Raw genomic sequence first — 9808 nt, 5'->3', positions numbered from 1 at the left:
ATGATGGGTTCTCAACCTGGAAGTCGGCAGATACCGAGCAACCAGTCGGTGTAAAAGCTTTCAATGGGGGTTCTGGCGCAGGTTCATCAGATCTAGCGGGGCTCGCAGACGAGCTTGGTCTAGAAGGAACACTTTGTGAAGTTTTCGCCATTTCTTGAAGCTTTACGAAGAGATGAAAAGAAAATACAACCAACGCAAAATTTGAGAAAGATAAGAAATGTTGAACCTGGAAGGGTCGTTTATACTTTTCCCATGAGGCGGCGGCACGAATCGCGAAGTCACAGACACGAAGCGACAGATAATTAAGAGAAGCATTAAATGCCTGCAGCAGGCGTGGTCAGAGCACTCGATGGCTTTTTCACCTGGCGTATGGCCATACGTCACGGGCATCACGTCACCGATCATATCGTTTATTATCATTACTCTCTAATAAACGAGGGGACTATCTGTATTGGGTGATACCCTTTTTTGCTTGAGCCCGACCGGGTTGGGTCCGGTCCGGGGCAAGTCGGGACCATCGAACCCGACCTGGATGCAAGGTAGAACGACGGCCACGTCAACAACCGAGGTCGAGTCATTTCGAGACCGTTGCAGAGCTCGATATGAGTCACCACCGGATGGAGAAACACACAAGGTCGGAAGCCGGACTCGTAACGGACAACCAAGCGTCGCCGGATATCTCGCCCAAACGTGATTTTCTCAACCACTTCAGGCCATTAAGGCGTAATTACAGGGATCCACGATGTAATTAATTTACCTACCTTATTTTTACCCTTAATCAAAATGTATAAAAGGGGAGAAGACCCCATAAAGAGGGGATCGGAAACCATTACACTACGGTACCATCTCTCTCAATTCTTGTACGCTATCAAGCACAATTGTTCTAAGCAATATTATATTCTGCGATTATTTACTTTAGCAGCAATTGTTGAGTCTTTATCTTTTATTTTCCTCAATCCAAACCTTTTGTATTTTTTAGTTCACGGATCCTTAAAACCCCATATAAATTCAATTGTTATCCGGATTCCAGGGTAAACACCTTTATATTGAAATATACTTGCCTTGATACAGTACTTTATTCAAGGTTTGCTCCTGAAAAAGCAGAATACATCACTCTTTCTTGTAGTGTTCTGGCTAATATTTGAAATTTTATATGCTTAATGCAGGACTATTATTTACAAAGATCAGTTGAAGCCTAATATTATTATGCCCTGGTAAATATTTTATCCATACTCTTTTAATTTGTACGTTGACTCCATACTTCAACAACGAACATCATTTGATCAGCCAGCAACTGAAGAAATGTAAGGTTGATTATATTTTAAAGATCAACCAATAAATTCATTTAGATAATTTTGAAAAAAAATAAAGTAAATATCAACCATTGAATATTTTTAAGATATAAATATAAAAATTAAATTTGTCGTCCAGTCCCATCCATGAATTATTCAGTCTTAGGTCCATCGGAAATATCCTCTCTACCTTTATAGGATACGGGTATGGCTGCATACACATTACCCTCCCCATACCCCACGTATGGGATTAAGTTGAGTTTGTTGTTGTTGTTGTTGAGTTTAATTTTTAAGATTTTTAGCAATGAATTCACTATAATGTTGCTAAAGTTATGTGTGTATAAACACGCATCAGTATTTGTCGTTACAACAAAGTCCTTAAAGTACTAACTTGTCTGAAGTAATTGCCTTTGAGCTCCTTTAGTCTCAAATATCCATTTTCCTCGTAGTATTTGATTATTTGATTTGCATAAAGTAATCAAAACATCGATCCATTATGTATCAGTTGTGCAGTTGTAATATTTCCGGAACTTTTTATATAATTCTAACCATTCTACCAACATATCTTTTTATTAGTACAAATCATAAATATGTCGTTTGTGTTTTCTTCGAGAGCAATGCATTATGATTTGCACTGAGAAAATTTTGGTCCAGGAACATATGACATGAGCATGTTCATTTATATTTTCTGGTAGTCAATATGTAGAATTGTATTATATTACTTTTCCATTTTGAGATAGAATTGGCTCTTACTTCATATGACCCTAAACTGTAAAGTTTATGTGATATTAAAGTATATGGTAATCTTACGAGGTATAGAATAGGAAGAGTGGTAGTGGTCATGATATTTGAAGATTAGTTGTTCACAACAATGTCAAAGTGTTTGATGAAGCAAGTGATTTGGAGTAAAGAATTGGATACTTGTAAGTGTAAAATAATACTGCTATGTTTCTTTTTTCAAGTTTTGTTTTTTCCTTCTCTTCTTTATTATTGATCCCTTTATATGGTTATAATCATATTCTCTTTAAAGTACACTTTGTTATTATAACAAAAATAGACACATTATTTTCTCAGATTTACATTTAAAGAGGAGAATTGTTTCTTTGGAAGACATGTCTTCTTAATTGTTTTATCCAATTCAGAAAACTTTTAACCCTTTAAGGGGATAATATTGATTCTTTTAGTATCCACTGAAGCTACTTTGATCCTAAATATGGCATATATTACTAACTATTGAATAGTGACAAAGACGGCATAATAACATATAGTCATCAGAAAGAGTTAATAGTGAATAAATTTATGCGCAACATTCAGATTTGCAGTTTCGCATTCTTTCTCAACCCTTAAGTTATTGTTCTGATGAGGGTGGTTTGTCGACACCATTTCTTGAGCCCTTTCCACTACTGTATTTCTTGTGGAATGTTCTATTGCTCCACATCAATTGCGGCTATATGCTTTTCTTTAGTTATATGACTCTCAAGTCTTTTTAGTAAGAATGGTACTGCCCAAAACAATGTGAGTTAAAGTATCTATATGGGAACTGGTAGTAAACTCCTTACCTGGTGTAGATCCACCTCCTTTATGAATCAGTTTTTCGGGTACAAGAAAGGAGTGCTCCTAATGGCTTTTCTCTTTTCGATTACTGTTCTACTGGCCTTTTGTTTAGTGGTAAATTGTAACCACCTACCTTATGCAGAGGCCAACAGAAAGCAATTTACAAACACCTGAAAAAGATTATTTAATGTCAACGAAATTTCTTTTATCCAGGGCTGCCCTTTTTTTTTATACACAGTATTTCAGTGTAGATGAAGATATTGTCTTGAACAAATTGATGAGTTGAATTCTCTTAGTGCAGATTTCATCAGCAAGATTGATCCCAACATGTAGGAGTAACCAAGCTTCTCAAGTGGAAATACATAGGCGATGTAGCTAGATTGAGAAATTCCTAACATTTATAGTTTTCATCAGCACCTTTTCTTTGATGTGATAATCATATAACAAGAAAATCTAAAAGTATTTCTTATCTATCATCATTTTTACTTGTGTTCTCTTTTTATATTCTTTTCTACTTGTGCCACAATTATTTAAGGTGCATGCAGCTAATTATTGCTGTTAAGAATCTGAAAGAGATATTCATAAAAAGATGATTTACTTTTTAGTAGTTTGATTCAAGCTTGTCAGAGTAGCCAAAAGCCAAAAGCAAAAGAAACACTATTGTATGCCAGGTGTTTTACTCAAAACAAATGATGTGTCATTTTCCCGATTATGTTATTCGCACGAAATAAGATTTGAACCAAATGTGATATGTGAATATATTGACAGGAAGCTGAGTTTTCGTGGCTGTTAGGTATGTGAAATGAATTGTCAATAGCCACTTTGTGGGTTCTTATGCATTTGCTTGTGTAGTCGATTTCCTTCAATGGTTATTTTTTTTAATTTCTAATGCTAGATCTTTTAGTAATATTTTTTTTGCACTATTACGGTTTTGCAGCTATAAGATGGGGATATTATTTGCTTTCAGAAATCCCTTTCGAAGCAAGGTAACAAACAATATCGCTTTTCAGAGGTTCCTTCTATTTTGGAGTACGTTCACAAGATTCGTGAAGTTTGTGATGCGTTCTCTTATTGTGATATTGGCCCCTAGAGTATAAAATACCGTATTTATTTGAAGAAAGGGTTAGCAATGAAGCAATAGCAGTTACATATACCATAGAAAATGTTAGTGACTAATCCAAAAAAATAAGAACGTAAAATCTGCATATGTCACACATCATTCATATATATTTGTTTCTATCGAGTTTCTGTTTTTTTCCTTTGAAACAATTTGCGCATCGCGCGGGTATGTATACTAGTAAGAATGAAACTTGGGAAATATGTATTTAACGCAGGACAAATTTCAATTATCTTGCTTTTCGAGGAATAAGTCTTCAAAACATGTCAACAATATACCAGAATTGCTTGATTTCTTTCCTAATAAAAAATTTCAACGTTTTCTAAATTTTAAATTCGACTGGCAAACCATTGGCGAAAGAACCGTGAATTGCCAGAAACTGATTCTTTATTACAATCTTTTGACTTTGAAGAGGTCAAATCGGCCACAGTTCCAAATAGTGGACAGATGAAGTCTTATCCTTTTTTACCATAAAAATTATATTATTATTTTAACTTCAAGTTCTGCAGCAACAGTTCAACTCGCTTTTGTGCACTCTAACTTATGAAGTCCAATTCGAAAAGTATTTCTGGTGTGATGAAAATTTTACGTAGACCATTACAGTGATGTACTCCTTCCGTTCCAATTTATGTGTACCTGTTTGACTAGGCATGGAGTTTAAAAAATATTAAGATTTTTGAATTTGTGGTTCTAAACAAGTCAAAAAGGGATCCAGAGTATTTGTGTGGTTATAAAAGCTTTTCATTAAGGATAGAATTGTAAGTTTAAGCTAAATTGTATCTAAATTTAAAAAGGGATCATTCTTTTTGGAACGGATCAAAAAGAAAATAGGTTCACATAAACTAGAACGGAATCATTTGAGTAAGACTTACTAGCCTATAGACATTTCTACTTAGCACCAATTTGATATCACGGTCCATTTACTTTAGGGAGCTTACTCTAAACATCTAAACTTGTTCAAAAGCGATACTCCTATTTTAGACCCCTCGACCGTTGACGGATGTTATGCAGCATTTGTTTTGGTGAGTCGGATAAATGCATGGTTACACACACTTAAAAAGCGTGCATCTATTAATATTGATTAAAAAATATTAAAATCAGAAGAAAAAATTACAATGAAAAGAAAAGAAAAAACAATAAGAAAATTTCCCAACGTGCCTCCTGTCTGTTACTCCTTTTCCCTTCTCCATTCTTGCCGTGAACCCCTTCCACCCACACCCCCACCTCCCCTCTCCCCTCTTCCCATTGTCTTCTTCCCCTTTCCTTTTCTATCGAATACCCTGTTTTCCTCTCCCCTCCCCATTAGGTTTTGTGGATAGTCAACTACGAGAATTAAAAGTATGGTATTAATAGCGACAAGAGGAGGCTCTTTATCAGGATCAACTGTAGATATGAAGACATCAACTCCTGAGAGATCAGTTTTAGCATGATGGTTAGAAGGAGTGGACTTTCAATTTTTCCGTAAGGGAAAAGGGTCGGATTTGTCCTTCTACTTTCAAAAATAGTTCATATATAACTTTCGTTATACTATGCGTACAAAAATACCCTTGCCGTTATCAAACTTGTTAAAAATACCCCTATTTTTAACAGATGTGTAACGTGGCAAAAATTTAACTTTTAAAATTATATGTGACATGACATTTTGGGTGAGGTGGATGCTACATGGTGATCCACCTCACTACCATAACCTTAGTTTACCCTTCCCCAAATTCCTTATCTTCTCCTTTCATGTGAACAGGTTGGAGCAAAGGAGCATTTCCAGAGATTTTTTTTAGACCCATCATCTCGATACGATTTTGAACCTTAACTTTTGGGTCTGATGTATACATTAAAATTACTCACTAAACAAGATTATTTTCACAATTTATTTTGGAAAAATGTAAGAAAAACTCCAATTATATAAACCTATTTCCCCAAAAACGAAATGAGACAAAAACTTTTACTAGCAAAACTTTATACGCACAAGAAACAAAATGTAGTACTATAAATTTATGCAATAATTTTCATTAAATGTAGTTAATTACCCTAAGAGGAGTATCAGTTTTTAAATCTGTATTAGAATGACACACCTCGTAATTACTATAAGAGATAAAATCGTCGAAGACACCATTATAGAATTTGATGCCTTCTGGATTCACTTCTTAGATCTCATCTTAAATAATTATTTTACTTGTGTGATTTGTTTAGCCTTATGTTTCTGTGTGTGAAGTTTTCGCTATTTAATGGTGATTTTAGTTTTCTTTCAAATACATCCCCAAAAGCAGTAAGTAAATTTAAATTGAAGCACAAGGAATGATTTTTCAAATGATTTTAACAATGGGTGACCAACAAGCTTCAATTATCAGATTTCAGAATTTGAACTCCCAAGTTCTTCGGCTTCAAAATTGGAGTTCCAATGGATTGGTTTATTATTCTAATAAATATGAAAAATAAATACACACATGTAATACACCGTGTCATTTTAAAAGATGGGTCCTTGCCACGTAGAACATCATTTAGAAATAGGGGTATTTCTAATAACTTTACTAACGGTAGGGATGTTTTTGTTCACAAAGTATAACGAACGTTAAATATGAACTATTTATAAAAATAGAGGGATAGATTTGACCCTTTTCCCTTACTTTAAAGGAAGCTAAATCGGCGGATCTATTAATGGGGTTAAATTTTGGAAGGATATAAAAGTTCATGAAAATGTATCTTGTTTTTGGGTTTTAGACATGCTATGTTATGAAGCAAATTAATGCCCCTAGCCGAATAACAATGAATTCTTAAATTGAAAAAAATAAAAAGATTAAAAAATAACAACAAGAAGACGAATTCTTGAAGTTGAAACTTGTAAAAAAAAAAAGGGAAACTTACACAAATGTCCCAAATAAATCTCAACTTACCAACCTCTAGCCATTAGTCATAGACTTACCAAAACTAGCCAACAAAAATTGAAAAACCAAATAATAGGGTTCTTTCTCTCAAAGAATCACATGCAAAAATCACCTTCCATATTTTTAAGCGTGATTAGCAACATTAGATACAAGACGGAAAGGAAATTTCATGGACGGGGTAGCAAATAAGGTGATGAAATACAAAAATCTATACAATATTCAAAAAATCTAAACAAAAAAGGAACTTTTTCATGGGTATAGTTGAAATTCATTGAAAATATATAGATAAGTCAATATACAAAATTTGAGGAAGATTGGAGGTGATTTGGACTGGTTTTGTATCAAAATTCGTAATTAAATCGAGTTCAAAAAAGTCTTCTGCGACACATGTATCAAACATGTATCACGCATGTATCACACACAGAGGTATACATGGATATACATGTGATACACAATTGATACATATGTGATACACAAATGATACATATATCATTTTTTTTTCATGTTCAGCTTTTACTTCGAATTTTCAATTCAAACCACCTCAAAACTTCACCAAAGCATCCCAAAACTGAGATTCAAGCTCTTTAAGTTGTGACCAATCTATTCTAATAACACCCACTCAAAACAAAGCAAAAATTTGATATTTTTTGCTACAAATAGCTAATTGGCTAATTTGGCTAATATTAGTAATATTTTATCAATTGGCCAATTTTTGGAATGAGCTACTTATAAATGGACATAGTTGGTAATTTCCCAAAAAAATATCCCAGAACTATTTTATACGACGGGTTGGAGAGATGTTTTGATAAAACAGGGTAGGGGTGTGCATTCGATTTATCGATTCGATTTTGACCCTTATCAATAATTACTTATCGATTATCGATTTGTACATATGATTATCGTTATCGTTTCAATAAAGTTTCAATTTTTTCGATTTCGATTTATCTATTTTGGGGGTTTATCGATTCGGTTATCGATTACACCAATAAGAAAATTTGCGGAATTCCACGGAAAGTATATCGCTATAAACGCGCCTAACTAATATGGACAAAAAGAAGCTAAAATAAGACGAACACCATTTATAATATAAAAATTGTGTCAACAAGCACATGCAACAAAACTAAAGTAAGGGATCAAATGTATGCCACCAACACTCCAACAGTATAAAAAAAAAACAAAACAAACACATCATCACGGCTAATTCTGTTTTCCATTAATTTGAACTTCATTCCCTTGATCTTTAAATATGATCATTCCTTAAATGTGGTAGAGGAAATAATAGGGTAAGGGATTTAAGGTAAAGGAAAGGGTATAGATTAGGGAAAATAATATTGTATAGCCTCTTTCAAAATAGTAGCGGAATATATATACATTTTGTATGTTATATTAATCTACACAAATAGGTAATTACTCATTTAACAAGTGTCTACAGTCTACGGGTGTGCATTCGATTTATCGATTCGATTTTGACCCTTATCGATAATTACTTATCGATTATTGATTTGTACATATGCTTATCGTTATCGTTTCAATAATGTTTCGATTTTTTCGATTTCGATTTCGATAACAAATTTCGATTTATCGATAAACCGATTCGAATGCACACCCCTAAAACAGGGTAGAAGAATAGGTTAAGAAAACGAAGGGGGGGGGGGGGGAGAGTGTAAAATAAAGAAAAAAGTAAAAAAAAAAGGAAAAAGCTAAAAGGCTTATTTTTTGGTTTTCTGGAAATACAGAATAAGATGTGGCATATTTTTATCTGACGTGGATTTTGACATAGCGCGACACGCACCGCCTGAGAGGTTAAAATATCAATTTTGAACAGGTTTGGATGTTTGAATAAAATTCATAGAATAGAGGGGCTGAGATATCAAATCAGTATAAGTAAGGATGTCTATGAGGGTATTCTGCCATTTCAGGAATGCAAAGTGGAGTACTTTCTTTTATTGATATTTAATGTAGGTCTCTTGTATTTCAAGAAAGAAGATTCACTACTAGAAATCCGGAAAAAAGCGACCAAACTTTAGCGATCAAAGTTGGTCTGTCAAGAAAAGCGACCAAAGTTGGTCGCTAAACTGATGAAAATAATAAAATAATGATTTTAAATAAATTAGCGACCAACGTTGGTCGCCACTTGGTCGAAAATTTTGTCAAACTGTTGACCGGACTGGTCAGACTTGCTTGGTCAAAGAATTACTCAGATTAGCGACCAACGTTGGTCGCTTCATGGGACCCACCTATTAAATTTTAATAATTATAATATTGTTTTTAAAAAATAATAAAATATAAATAAATAAAATTTAAAATTAGCGACCAAAGTTGGTCACTATATAAAGAGTAAACAGATGGAGACCAACTTTGGTCGCTAATTTGGGACCCAGTTATAAAATTTTAATAATTATAATTTTGTTTAAAAAAGATTATAAAATATAAATAAATATAATTCAACTTTAGCGACCAATGTTGGTCGCTCAGTAGAATATAGACCAACTTTGGTCGCTAACCTGGGACCCAGTTAATATTTTAAATATTATATGAAAGATAAATAAATCTGATTTAAGTTTAGCGTCCAACTTGGGTCGCTAATTTCAAATTATGTATATTTAGCGACCAAAGTTGGTCGCTAAATATATACTTACGCTATACTATGCACTATGTATAAGTGTATTAGGTAATATTATATCGAATATAGCTTATATATATAATATATATACTTACGCTATACTATGCACTAAGTATAAGTGTATTAGGTAATATTATATCCAATGTAGCTTTTATATATATATATATATATATATATATATATATATACTTACGCTATACTATGCACTAATTATAAGTGTATTAGGTAATATTATATCGAATGTAGCTTATATATATATATGATATATATACTTACGCTATACTATGCACTAATTATAAGTGTATTAGGTAATATTATGTCGAATGTAGCTTATATATATATA

At 33.2% G+C, this 9808-nt stretch overlaps 1 long non-coding RNA gene across 1 annotated transcript in view; it reads left to right on the top strand.

Annotated features, from left to right (window-relative positions):
- Positions 1–3333, top strand: part of LOC109236896 — an 11814-nt gene extending 8481 nt beyond the window's left edge. The window contains exons 2-3 of the long non-coding RNA XR_002069559.1: positions 1167–1214; positions 3148–3333. This is a non-coding gene — a long non-coding RNA (uncharacterized LOC109236896). The remainder of the gene's footprint in view (positions 1–1166; positions 1215–3147) is intronic.
- The last annotated feature ends 6475 nt before the right edge of the window (positions 3334–9808 follow it).

The sequence above is a fragment of the Nicotiana attenuata genome, unplaced genomic scaffold, assembly GCF_001879085.1.
Source record: "Nicotiana attenuata strain UT unplaced genomic scaffold, NIATTr2, whole genome shotgun sequence".
NCBI lineage: Eukaryota > Viridiplantae > Streptophyta > Magnoliopsida > Solanales > Solanaceae > Nicotiana > Nicotiana attenuata.
The sequence above is the reverse complement of the archived record's forward strand: the minus strand, read 5'-3'. Positions and strand labels throughout refer to the sequence as shown.